The sequence below is a fragment of the Triticum aestivum genome, chromosome 2B, assembly GCF_018294505.1.
Source record: "Triticum aestivum cultivar Chinese Spring chromosome 2B, IWGSC CS RefSeq v2.1, whole genome shotgun sequence".
NCBI classification, from domain to species: Eukaryota; Viridiplantae; Streptophyta; class Magnoliopsida; order Poales; family Poaceae; genus Triticum; species Triticum aestivum.
This window is the reverse complement of record NC_057798.1, coordinates 76969972-76984497: the sequence shown is the minus strand read 5'-3', so window position 1 is coordinate 76984497 and position 14526 is coordinate 76969972. Positions and strand designations below refer to the sequence as shown.

General features: G+C 45.7%; 1 long non-coding RNA gene across 2 annotated transcripts; it reads left to right on the top strand.

Annotated features, from left to right (window-relative positions):
• The first annotated feature begins 830 nt into the window (after window positions 1-830).
• LOC123040535 (uncharacterized) lies at window positions 831-4430 on the top strand. 2 transcript variants are annotated; one of them, XR_006418179.1, is made up of 7 exons: window positions 831-1413; window positions 1818-1938; window positions 2044-2229; window positions 2683-2795; window positions 2928-3081; window positions 3627-3682; window positions 3879-4430. It is a non-coding gene; the product is annotated as an uncharacterized lncRNA (long non-coding RNA). The 2 variants fall into 2 exon arrangements; XR_006418178.1 differs by having other exon boundaries at window positions 1818-2229.
• The last annotated feature ends 10096 nt before the right edge of the window (window positions 4431-14526 follow it).

Here is a 14526-nt window from a genome sequence, read left to right as displayed (position 1 = left end):
ACCTATGGAAAGACCACCCCCACCTATTCTCTAGCCAACCCGAATCTCGAGGGCGAGATTCATCTTAAGGGGGGTAGGTTTGTAACATCCCAAATTTGGAATGTTATACATAGGTCATCATATGCATATCATATTTTACTTGCATTTCGTTTGCGATCCTAGAAATTCTACGCAACTCAAGGACCCACGGAGAGAGTTGGGGATTTCATTTATTTTCATATTTGATTTTTTTCAAATATTGAAAGGAGGATCACTTTGGTTTTAATAATTTTTCTCTTTGAAATATTTCCAATATAAAAATTAATGAGAGGAGATAAAATGACTTCTCCAAAAGAAAAGAAATATTGGAGGAAAAATGTTAAAATAAAATAAATATTTTATTTGGATTTTATTCCTATTTTATTTGAATTATAAAAAATATGCATTTTTCAAAATTGCATTTTTAGGCCAGAAAAATGTTCACTTTGTTTTAAATACACTACTAGGAAAAACCTTATACACAGAAGTTTATCAGTAGCACGGTTTAAAAATGGGCGCTACTGCTAATTAGTAGTAGTGAGGGGTATAAAAACCACGCTACTACTAAGTTGATAGTAGTAGCGAGGGGTATAAACCCGCGCTGCTACTAAATGGTCTCCAACAATGCCCCCGGGATAGGCCATAGTAGTAGCGAGGGGTATAAAACCGGCGCTACTACTAAGTAGTAGTAGTGCAGGTAAGACCCCACGCTACTACTAAGCGTGTCCACCCCGGCCCAATCCACACTCCCAACCCCCGATCCACCCCACCCCACCAACCGTCGTCCCACTCCACCCACCCCGTCTAAAAAATCTACCTTCTACCTCCGATCCCCTCCTCCTCCTCCCGCGGCCGCACGACGCGCCAGTCGCCCTTCTTCTGTGACCTCGCCTCCCCCGTCCCGTCCCACCACGGCGCCCCCACTTCGCCTCTCCCGCGGCCGCCCTGCCCTCCGCACGCCGCCGTCATCGCGGCGTCGCCCCCCCACCTGCCCGGCCGCACCCACCTCCGGAGCAGGTGAGGATCCTCCCAGTCGTGGTTTCTGCTCGCCGGCGTCGTGGTTTCGCCGAGTCAAATCCATCAGTTCCTCGCACGCACGCGGCAGAATTTCATGCGAAATTCCAGCAGAAGTGACACACATCACATCACATCCCAGTGTCCGCGTCTCCACTCCCTCGCACCCTCGTCAGATCCACCGCCGCTGCCCGCCTCCTGGCTCCCCCGAGCTCCCCCACCTCCAGATCCGGAGGCTGGTAATGGTGTCGTCGCCTCCGCACCCGCAAGCAGCACCGCCCCTCTAAGCCGCTCTCCACACATCGCGGAGTCTCCGTCTCCATCACCGTCGCCGTCGCCGGCCCCCCACCGCTGCCTCGACCACGCCCCCACCCACCTGAGGTATGATGATGGCCTCTCTCTCTCTCTCTCAGGTTCAGCGGAATTGATCTGTGCTTCTGCTTCTAGCCAGCTTCTCAAATATATATGCGGTGCGGGGCGTAATATCTATCACCGTCAGAATGTACTACTAGCGCTAGCAGTGAGTGAGTTGGCGAGTGAGTTCGGCTGTAACTAGCAACAACATTGATGGTTTTGTCTGTGATATTAGCATATACTCCTCACTACCATCACCTAGCAGTGAGTGAGTGAGGTCGGCTGTAATCAGTTTACCAGTGACAACAACGATGATTTTGTCTCCGATATTATCGGACGGACACTACTACCTAGTCTAGTTTGATGCGGAGTCATTATAATGCATTTTTTTCCAACATAATTAAGGTCCTGCTCTTCCATGATGCCTGCAGGTTGATGTTGAAGGGGGTTCGATCCATGCGTGGCTCGAGTGAAATCCATGGGCGAGATTGGAGGATGTACGGGGGTTCGATTTGTGCGTGGCTCGGGTGAAATCGGTGAGCAAGCTTGCAGGTTGGAGCGCGGGGGCTTGATTTGTGCGTGTTTCGAGGTGAAATCCGTGAGCGAGCTTGGAGCATGGCGGTTCGATTTGGTAATCTCTGACGGCATTCTCTGCAGGTGGCGATGTTTGCTTGTTAGGATGATGGGTTGCTTGGTGGTTGCCGTTGTAGGCTGCCTGGTGACTATGGGTCTGATCCCCTGGGGCTCGGGAAGCAGCCCAAGGACCTGAAGTGGTACGTCCAGGCCGAGCTCGTGCACTGCCGGTTTGCCATGGCAGGGGTTGCCGGCATCCTCGAATCTGATGTAAGCTGCTCACTTGACCTCTTTGTTAATTCCTCCAAAATGCCGGCATGTTCTCAGTAACCATAGCACTGAAGCTTGCTTTTGCAAAAAATAGCTGTAGAGGTGCCTAAATTATGATATAAAGTGATAAACTATGAAAAACAGAGTGAGAAACCAATCATGACTTCTGAATTTTGATAGTGGAAATGGAAGGGTGGTATGATCCCCTCTTGTTAAAAGAAAGAAGAGAAACCAAGATATGAGACAGGAACTATACAATCTCAACGCCAGCAAAATCATATACAACATATCAGCTCCATAAGAGCATCTTAGGATTTCATTTTCCAATATTGATAGCATTCTTTCCACATTGAAGCATCCTTGCTTACAGAAATCAAACATGAAATAGATGTCTTTAATGCTCCGCTGTGCTTCTATCATATCACATGGTCTAATTGGTGTGTTTCTGTGTAGCTGATCCGTGTATCAGGACTCGGCAACCTACCAGTATGGTTTGAAGCAGGTGCCATAAAATTTGATTTCGCCAACACCACAACACTCTTCTTTGTCCAGCTTCTCTTGATGGGGTAATTCGACATCCAACTAGAACATTTACTCAGATTTTGTTCAGTAACTCAGAAGTTTTAAATGGTGTAGACTAAATGACTTGAAACATGGCATGACTGACCTGTTTCTGTCATAAATCTGATCCTTGACAGGTTTGTCGAAACCAAGAGGTACATGGAATCATGGATGCAAACAGTTCTGGGTTGTAGAGTATAGGCAGTCACATGATCCAGAAACATGTATACGTGTCATGGACCATGGAGCCCAGCCATGGATGAGCAGCAACAGTTCAATGTCAATGTCAAGGTTCTTCTAGTTTGAATCTACATACATACATGCTTTACTGAATTTTTGCTGCTTGGTCAGACTCTAGTGTTGAATAATATGGACACTGACTGCATTGTTTGCTAATTATTTATTTTGCTTGCTCCCACAAAAATTCACTATAATTTAGTTTGCCGATTGGTCTAGTTGGATTTCTCAAGGTGTTAGCAAAGCGTGCCACATTGCTGCTATCTTTAAAGTGAATGAAGCTGCAAAATTTGGAGTTGCTGCTGCTTCTTGTGTTCATTTCCTTGCCGTCGAATTCGTACCTGACTAGTCTAGTTAGTACTATTGCAGCAGGTTGATTGACTGAAAACTCTTGCCCCCGCTTAACATATCTAAAATCTAGTCAAATTCATCAACAACATATTTTTTACAGCAACAATGCATTCAATAATCTGACCTGTCTATATGCACACTTTGAGGAAGAAACAGGAGATATATGTGCTTCTGTTGCTTCTAAATTATATACATGTATTTTTAGTTATTCAACATGCTTCAAACTTTTTCTGTTCGATTTGGTGCAGGAGGATGCCCGAGCTGACCAGGAGGACACCCTTCTGCACCTCAGCCACCACACAAGGTCGTCCTTCTATTTTTTGTTGTTTGTTAAGGTCCTACTTGTGTTTCAGTTCCATTGGCTCCTACTGCAAACAGGTCTATAACAGGTGCTTGTGTTCTGCATACTAGCAGATCTGTTTATGTGAGCTACATTGGCCTACTTCTTCCTAATAATATGAACACTATCTCATCTTTACATTTTCCCCTCTCTCCTGTAGGTTAACACCTGGAGAGGCTTGAGCTATTAGCAGCAAGCTGTTGCTGCTGCCGCCGGATGCTCCAGCGGTGAAACCTCCATCGATTCCCTCCACGGCCACTACCACTACCCTAGCTACCGCCGCCGACGGAACCACCACCATATCCTCGCTCGGTCAAGACCAGCTCCTTGAGATCTTCCTCCGACTGTCGAGCCTGCCGGCCCTTGTCCTCGTCACGCTCACTTGCCGCTCGTGGCTCGGCGCTGTCCGCTCCTCCCGATCCTTCTGCAACCTCTTCCGCGCCCTCCACCCGGCGCCCCTCATCGGGATCTTCCTCGATGTCGATGAAGGCAATGTCCGCTTATTCGCCCCCTTCAGCCGCTCAGGTCCCAGCGTCAATAAGGACATTACACTGGCAGATTAGCGCAATTTTTCCTTTTTATTTTTCTTATTATTGGAGTGAGGATGTTAGAATGAGGAAATGTATGATAGTAGATACGGCAACAGTGTAATAGTATAATCAGGAATAATGATATTTCCATCACTATTGTGTTTTCTCTAACTGTATGCATAAAATGGAATTTGTCGATTTTAATTTTTTAATTCTTAATTCGTTAGTAGTGGCGTGGGGACAAATTTGCACGCTACTGGTATTTAGGATACTAGTACCATTGGTATTATAGAGGCGCTACTACTATTTCATTAGTAGTAGCGTGGGTTCATAATAGTAGTAGCGTGGGTGGAAACGGACACGGCTAATCTGCACCCGAGCTCATATGCTCCCGCATGAACATTAAAATCGATTTTTTTTAAAAGATTCCAATTTTTTTTGAGAGAAACATTGACAAAAGTTCTAAGTGCCTGCAAAAATTCGTCATGAAATCACATTCCTAGAAGGCGTAGCAAAAAAACAAAAATAGTACTCTGAAAAAGCTACTTTCAAACGCATTTTGAAGCACTGAGTTTGTTTTTTTTGCCACGCCTTACAGGAATGTGATTTCATGATGAATTTTTGCAGGCACTTAGAACTTTTGTCAATGTTTCTCTCAAAAAAAATTGGAATTTTTTGAATTTTTTTTGAATTTTTTTGATTTTACTGTTCATGCGGGAGCATATGAGCTCGGGTGCAGAATGTACTTTTCGGGGTGGAAACACGCTACTACTAAATTTGTTAGTAGTAGCGCGGGTTGAACCCACGCTACTACTAACTATTAGCTGTAGCGTGATACTAGTAGCGCGGGTACCCGCGCTGCTAGTAGCCAGTTTACCCGCGTTGCTAGTAGCCTTTTCCCTAGTAGTGATATTTTATTTAGACGGTGAAAATTGTTTTTGGCATTTTTAGATTTTTTTTTATATTTTATGAGGATTTTCCTGGGCGGAATTTTTTTTATGAAAAAAAACTTCCCGGACCGAAGCCAAGCCGGCCCACTCCCGCGCACCGCCGCCTTCCCCGCCGCCGTGCCACGCACGAACGCCAAGGGGAGTCTGAGCCAGACTCCTCCCTGGGCCAGCCCCCTCCCCAAGCAAGCCACCGCCCCGCCCCTTTATAAGCCGCCGCCGGAGCCCCCTCGCCTCCCCACTTCGCCCCGCCGTCGCAAGCCCATCGCCGCCGGAGCCCCCTCGCCTCCCCACTTTGCCCCGCCGTCTCAAGCCCACCGCCGCCCGCGGTAGCCGCCGCCGCCGCGTGCCGTTGCCGTCGCCGCCACTCGCGGTGCGCGTCGCCGCCGCCGTCGCCCAAAGCCCCGCGCCGCCCGCTGCCGTCGTCGTTCGGATCTGCCGCCGCCGACCGGTTTTTGTCTGGTTTTCTTCGGTTTATTTCTGTAAACCCTAGATCCGATTTTTTAGTAGATCGGTTCGATTTTTTTGGGTTCAGATCTATTCCACGAACGTTCGTTCATTTGGTTCTTATAACAAATGAATTCATTCGTTTGACTCTGTTAGCAGACGTTCGTCCGATAGATTTTTCTTTTTCTATTTTATTTATCGCCAGGGACCTATTCATGGTTATTTTTATCGCAAATCAGCCCCTGATCTTCAAACTCTCGCAACTTTTCAACCGTTCGTCCAAATCCGGTGAAACCAATGCCAAAATCTATGTCTTGAGCCCCTCTTTCTGGTTAATCAACTTGAACATTGTTTTGAAAAATTAAAATTTGGTTTCAAGCAGATTTGAATTCGAACTTCTTTTGATCATAGTTTGAGTTTCGTAGCTCCAATTTGATTGATTCTTTTTGCAAATAGAAGCTCTTCAGTTGAACTTTCAGATTGGATCTTCTTATTTGAGTTTTACTCGTGCATCTATGCTTGAGTGCTTATGTATGCTATTGTTCGTTTGCAATAAAATTCCCAAAGTGCAAAGCGTGCTACTATGAGTCTCTAGGGTTTGCAGATCGTTAGCAAGGCAAGTAACACTTGATCATATCTTTTATTACCCAGTTTTTATGCATTAGTTCCAATCCTCAAACATTGCATGATTAGGATTTGATTAACATGTGGGTTTGGGAAGTAGATGATGAGGTAGAACCTATTGCCCTTTTATTATCAAACCATTGGGAGTTACTTCTATGTTATGCTTAGGTTGCCATGCTATGCTCATAGACGTGGATTGGTTGAGTGTATCCATGACATATGTGAGAGTTGATATTTAATGGTTAACTTAAGGTGGCTACTTTGATACACATCTGGGTGGATTGGTTGCGGGCACCTGGAGAATCTAGTGTTGTCCTAGGATATCCTAGAGTACTCGTGAGATCATCCTACGGGTCGCCACCCAGGCTCAAAGGGAGCATAAGATTATTCATGATAGAAACTTCCATGTGCAGCCACAAGCTATTATGGGCTCTAGCATAGTTGAGTATGTTGCATGACCTCTTTCAGTGGTGGGATAGCAGATGTAGGGGAAACTAGGTGTAACTGTCCACCGAGAGTAAAGAGTTAATGTTTCTGAAAGACTGTGTCTCGGTCATCCGTTTCTCAAACACCATGTAGTGCGAGAAATCCAACGGAGGAGGTCGAGTCTTGTGGGGAAAAGTGTGCAAACCTCTGCAGAGTGTACAAACTAATCATGGTTAGCCGTGTCCCCGGTTATGGACATCTTGAGTATCTGGTTCTTGGATTACCATGTTGATCTCATCACTCTAAAATTAAATTGTTGGGTTATTAATACTGTTTAATTGGGATTGAGTTGTATGAACCTTCTCAATGTTTAACAACCACCATGATAGTTAAATAAAATATATTCCTTTGTTGTAGGATAAAATTGGCTTTACTCAAAAATAAACTTAGAGCCTCCATCGGCCATATATGCATGTAGAGATAGTGTTTATTCTGTTCATTGTTCTATTGTGTTATCTTGCCAGCATATTCCATGTGCTGACCTATTTCGGGCTGCAACATATCATGTTGCAGACTTTTCAGATGAAGAGTAAGGTGCGCTAGGTCGTTGTCGTGCACTCAGCTATGCCGTTGGAGTTGATGGACTCACTTTATCTTCCAAGCCTTCCACTGTTATCTTATTTAGATGGCCTTAATCCATAGTATTGTAATAAGTTCTCTTTGAGACGTTTGATGTAATAAGTGTGTGATTGCACTCTGTTATAAATCCTTCAAGTACTGTGTGTGTCAGCATTACCGATCCAGGGATGACATGTAAGCACAAAGATTTGACCGCTTGAGGTCGGATCGCTATAATGATGCATGACAAGGCTACATGATGCTACTCATGTCAAGAGATGATGCGCACAAAAACACCACATCAAAGCAAGTTTAAATGAGGCCGAAAACAACATATAATAATTTCGGTAAGTCCTCATATGCAAATTTCGAAATTGGGCCAGATATGAAAACACATTATGTTCAAGTTCTTAAACAGCAAGTTAAGATGCACCATTATGATCTACATGAAATTCTAGTCAAGTTATATATGAAGTTCATTTAATTCAGAGCTACAACTTAGAAGATATGAGCAAAACAAATTAAACATGACATTGATGCAAAATGCATTCAAACATCAAGAAAACACACTCAAAACAAGGATTCAATATGACATGATGAAACTACATACAATTCTAAGCAAGTTTCATATAGAGCATGCTCAAAGCGGAGCAACGGTGCAACACATACACTCCAAACATGTTATAATAACAATCTGTCCAAAACAGCAACTAGGCACATTGCAATTATCAAAACAACATGCTACAGGAATCATATGAGCAGAAATTTGATATGCACTTCATGTACAGGTAACGTAATTCAAATATCATTAAGGTTAAGGTTCATAAGCATCAATATTAAACCAATGTGATCAATGCAAAATGCATCTTTATAACACAGGAGCATATACATGAGCAGAGTTAATATGATGGCATGTTGGAGGCATGAAACAAAGATGCTACTACATCTATACATGGCAACCAAGGGCATGGCATGAAAGTAGACATAACAAAGAGTAGATAACATCAAATCATCATATGCATATGGCTCATGGATTAGTGGGAACCAACATGACAAAATTGAATGTTGAAACAATTTCAGCAAGTGTAAAACAACAACATTATAATAGCATGTTTGCAAGCATGGAACAGAGGCATATGATATCCAAAATTAACAAATGTGGCATGTGAAAAGACTACTCATGGCATAATTCAAAACATGTAATTGGAGCATATCCAAAATAGGCATTTATTAATTATTATCAAGCTCACAACATGGCATCATGAAGTTAACAGAAATCTAGAACACCATTTAGCCAAGTTCATGGCAATGAAAACATATGCTACAGGACATATATTGGCCACCAAAGTATGGCATGATATATAATAACATGGATATCAAAACATGTCAACTAAGCATCTCCATATTACGCATGGATTAATTAGTAGCATCAAGCAAACACATCAACATGATATAACAGTTTCAGACTTGACAGAACATTAACAGCAAGTAGCCCACTTCACAAGCTTGATGCACTCATTATAGAGAATAACGAAATACATGGATTGCACCACAGAAAAGATGGCATAATTATGCTCCTAAAACATGTAGACATGATGCTCAAAAGAAATCACACAAAAAGATATAAAAATGACAAAATTTTACAAGTTATAACAGTTCTCAGCAGTTAACGTCAACTTGCACTTTTGCATCAGAGACTAACATGTCAAGATACATCCTAACATGAATGAAAAGCACACCAACATGCAGAGCATGAAGATAAGAACATGTGCATATCAAGATCGTCATCATAGGATCAACGGGGACAAAGTTACATCACTCACAAGATGCATACATGATGTTAACAATCAGCAGATTACAACAATTTATATCACTTTGTAGTTTTGCAACGACGATTAAGGCATCAAGATGAATAGTAACATGAATGCAAATCGAACTATCATGCAGAGCATCAAGTGATGAACATTTTGACATATTATACGCACAAAACGGAGCAACATGCATGAAGTTATGGCATGGTGAAGATGCACACATGAGATAGCTATTCGGGGACTTAGACGAAAAATATACCCTCGGAGAAACGGGACGGAGAGGAACGAGATGGCTCGGTGCAGGTCGGATCCGGGCTTTTGGATGGGCAGTGGCATCGAGCGCCTCGGGCCAGTGGGTCAGCCAAAGGATTGAATCCCCATGGTGGGCGCCAACTGTCGTGGAATTATCACGGCAGATGTCCTTAGTGTCAGGACTTAGTCACGAGGCCAACGCATCTATGTGATAGCTTGAGAGGGGTTGATCGGGACGAGAGACGCAACACGAAAGACATAAATTTAGACAGCTTCGGGCCCAGGGAAACATCATCCGGTAATAACCCTACATGCTGTTTGTGGCTAGGTCTCATTATGACCATGAGGGAGTCGCCGGTAAGCCGGCTCTTTTTGTCTAACCCTAGAGATTTTCTCTTCTTACTTGTCCCTCTTGGGGTGCCCTGCCCCTCCTTATATAAGTTGAAGGGGCGGGTTACATGTGGAGTCCTAGTAGGACTAGGACTAACTTATCTTCTATTACAAACGGGATACAAGTCCGGGTCCTACTTCCTTGTAAGAGAAATATTCATCATGCCTTTTCTCTTAAGCCGGCCCACTAGAGTATAAGCCGGTCTGCTGGGCCTTGGGCCTTGTCGTCTGTCTGATCCGCCCGTCTGGTCACTAATAGGTCGCTGAGGATCGGGCGGGTCTCCAATGAGTCGTCAAATGTTTGTCGGGTCTCCGGTGAGCCGCCAAGTCTGGTCGGGTCACACCGCGGGGTATATCCCCGACAATGGGCGAACCGGCGGATCTAATCCCAATCTGGTTGGATCTCCAGCGAGCTCGATGGAGGATCTCCGGCGAGCTCCACGGAGGAGCTCCAACGAGGGTGAGGAGGAGGCTGGCGAGGCGCGACGCGTCGGTCTGCGGGCGGTGGCGGAGCTCGGCGAGGTGGGGCTAGAGGCGAGCGGCGGTGGCAGCACGGTGAGGAACTGGGGCGGCACGCGGGGCTGGTGGTGGCGGGGTGCGGTGTAGTTGGACGGCGGTGAGCTGGCAGCGGTGGAGCGAGGTGGCTGGCGGCGACGAGGAAGGCGGCGGGGCGACGCCGAAGGGGCACGGCGGAGGGAGCCGGGCGGCACGAAGGATGGCAGCGGGGTCGGGCGCTCGGGCGAGGCGCAGGCTCACGTTGTTGGAAATATGCCCTAGAGGCAATAATAAAAGGATTATTATTATATTTCTTTGTTCATGATAGTTGTCTTTTATTCATGCTATAATTGTATTATCCGGAAATCGTAATACACGTGTGAATACTTAGACCACAACATGTCCCTAGTGAACCTCTAGTTGACTAGCTCGTTGATCAACAGATAGTCATGGTTTCCTGACTATGGACAGTGGATGTCGTTGATAACGGGATCACATCATTAGGAGAATGATGTGATGGACAAGACCCAATCCTAAGCATAGCACAAGATCGTGTAACTCCCGGATACCATAAGAGTGCTTTGGGTGTACCAAACTTCACAACATAACTGGGTGACTATAAAGGTGCACTACAGGTATCTCCGAAAGTGTTTGTTGGGTTGACACGGATCGAGACTGGGATTTGTCACTCCGTATAACGGAGAGGTGTCACTGGGCCCACTCGGTAGTGCATCATCATAATGATCTCAAGAAGATCAAGTGTCTGGTCACGGGATCATGCATTACGGTACGAGTAAAGTGACTTGCCGGCAACGAGATTGAACGAGGTATTGGGATACCGACGATCGAATCTCGGGCAAGTAGCATACCGTCTGACAAAGGGAATAGTATACAGGGTTGCTTGAATCCTCGACATCATGGTTCATCTGATGAGATCATCGAGGAGTATGTGGGAGCCAACATGGGTATCCAGATCCCGCTGTTGGTTAATGACCAGAGAGCCGTCTCGGTCATGTCTGCATGTCTCCCAAACCCATAGGGTCTACACACTTAAGGTTCGGTGACGCTAGGGTTGTATGAATATGAGTATGCAGCAAACCGAATGTTGTTCGGAGTCCCGGATGAGATCCCAGACGTCACGAGGAGTTCCGGAATGGTCCGAAGGTAAAGAATTATATATAGGAAGTGCTGTTTCGGCCATCGGGAAAGTTTCGGGGTCACCCGGTATTGTACCGGGACCACCGGAAGGGTCCCGTGGGGCCACCTATCCCGGAGGGCCCCGTGGGCTGAAGTGGGAGGGGAACCAGCCCCTAGTGGGCTGGTGCGCCCCCCCTTGGGCCCCCTCTGCGCCTAGGGTTGGAAACCCTAGGGTGGGGGGGCACACCACTTGCCTTGGGGGGCACTCAACCCCCTTGGACGCCGCCCCCTTGGGAGATTCCCATCTTCAGGGCCGCCCCCTAGGGGGCCTATATAAAGGAGGGGTGGAGGGAGGGCAGCCGCACCCTGAGTCTTGGCGCCTCCCTCCCCCTGCTACACCTCTTCCTCCTCCCGTAGTTGATTGGCGAAGCCCTGCCGGAGCCCTGCTGCATCCACCATCACGCCGTCGTGCTGCTGGATCTTCATCAACCTCTCCTTCCCCCTTGCTGGATCAAGACGGAGGAGACGTCATGCTGACCGTACGTGTGTTGAACGCAGAGGTGCCGTCCGTTCAGCGCTAGGTTCTCCGGTGATAGGATCACGACGAGAACGACTACCTCAACCCCGTTCTCTTGAACTCTTCCGCACGCAATCTACAAGGGTATGTAGATGCATCTCTCTCTCTCGTTGCTAGATGAACTCCTAGATGGATCTTGGTGAACGTAGAATTTTTTATTATTTTATGCAACGTTCCCCAACAGTGGCATCATGAGCTAGGTCTATGCATGTAGTTCTCTATTGCACGAGTAGAACACAAATTTGTTGTGTGCGTAGATCTTGTCAACTTGCTTGCCACTACTAGTCTTTTCTTGCTTCAGCGGTATTGTGGGATGAAGCGGCCCGGACCGACCTTACACATATGCTTACGTGAGACAGGTTCCACCGACTGACATGCACTAGTTGCATAAGGTGGCTAGCGGGTGTCTGTCTCTCCTACTTTAGTTGGAGCGGATTCGATGAAAAGGGTCCTTATGAAGGGTAAATAGAAGTTGACAAAATCACGTTGTGGTTATTTGTAGGTAAGAAAACGTTCTTGCTAGAACCCAATTGCAGCCACGTAAAAGATGCAACAACAATTAGAGGACGTCTAACTTGTTTTTGCAGCAATTGTCATGTGATGTGATATGGCCAGAAGTTGTGATGAATAATGAATGATATATTGTGATGTATGAGATCATGTTCTTGTAATAGGAATCACGACTTGCATGTCGATGAGTATGACAACCGGCAGGAGCCATAGGAGTTGTCTTAATTATTGTATGACCTGCGTGTCAATGATTTAACGCCATGTAATTACTTTACTTTATTGCTAAACCGTTAGCTATAGTAGTAGAAGTAATAGTTGGCGAGCAACTTCATGGAGGCACGATGATGGAGATCATGGTGTCATGCCGGTGATGAAGATGATCATGGAGCCCCGAAGATGGAGATCGAAGGAGCTATATGATATTGGCCATATCATGTCACTACTTTATATAATTGCATGTGATGTTTATTATGTTTTATGCATCTTGTTTACTTAGAACGGCGGTAGTAAATAAGATGATCCCTTATAATAATTTCAAGAAAGTGTTCCCCCTAATTGTGCGCCGTTGCTAAAGTTCGTCGTTTCGAAGCACCACGTGATGATCGGGTGTGATAGATCCTTACGTTCACATACAACGGGTGTAAGACAGTTTTACACATGCAAAACACTTAGGGTTAACTTGAGGAGCCTAGCATGTACAGACATGGCCTCGGAACACAAGAGACCGAAAGGTCGAACATGAGTCGTATGGAAGATACGATCAACATGGAGATGTTCACCGATGATGACTAGTCCGTCTCACATGATGATCGAACATAGCCTAGTCGACTCGGATCGTGTAATACTTAAATGACTAGAGGGATGTCAAATCTGAGTGGGAGTTCACTAAACAATTTGATTAGATGAACTTAATTATCATGAACTTAGTCTAAACTCTTTGCAAAATATGTCTTGTAGATCAAATGGCCAACGCTCATGTCAACATGAACTTCAATGCGTTCCTAGAGAAAACCAAGCTGAAAGATGATGGCGGCAACTATTCGGACTGGGTCCGGAACCTGAGGATCATCCTCATAGCAGCCAAGAAAGCATATGTCCTAGAAGGACCGCTAGGTGAAGCACCCATCCCAGAGAACCCAGACGTTATGAACGCTTGGCAGTCACGTGCTGATGATTACTCCCTTGTTCAGTGCAGCATGCTTTACAGCTTAGAACCGGGGCTCCAAAAGCGTTTTGAGCAACACGGAGCATATGAGATGTTCGAGGAGCTGAAAATGGTTTTCAAGCTCATGCCCGGGTCGAGAGATGTGAAGTCTCCGACAAGTTCTATAGTTGTAAGATGGAGGAAAACAGTTCTGTCAGTGAGCACATACTCAAAATGTCTGGGTTACACAACCGCCTGTCCCAGCTGGACATTAACCTCCCGGACGAGGCGGTCATTGACAGAATCCTTCAGTCGCTCCCACCGAGCTAAAGAGCTTTGTGATGAACTACAATATGCAGGGGATGGTGAAGACCATTCCTGAAGTATTCTCAATGCTGAAGTCAGCAGAGGTTGAAATCAAGAAAGAACATCAAGTGTTGATCGTCAATAAAACCACCAAGTTCAAGAAGGGCAAGGGTAAGAAGAACTTCAAGAAGGACGGCAAAGATGTTGCCGCGCCCGGCAAGCCAGTTGCCGGAAAGAAGTCAAAGAATGGACCCAAGCCTGAGACTGAGTGCTTTTATTGCAAAGGGAAGGGTCACTGGAAGCGGAACTGCCCCAAATACTTAGCGGACAAGAAGGCCGGCAACACTAAAGGTATATGTGATATACATGTAATTGATGTGTACCTTACAGTACTCATAGTAACTCCTGGGTATTTGATACCGGTGCCGTTGCTCACATTTGTAACTCACAGCAGGAGCTGCGGAATAAGCGGAGACTGGCGAAGGACGAGGTGACGATGCGCGTCGGGAATGGTTCCAAGGTCGATGTGATCGCCATCGGCACGCTACCTCTACATTTACCCACGAGATTAGTTATGAACCTCAATAATTGTTA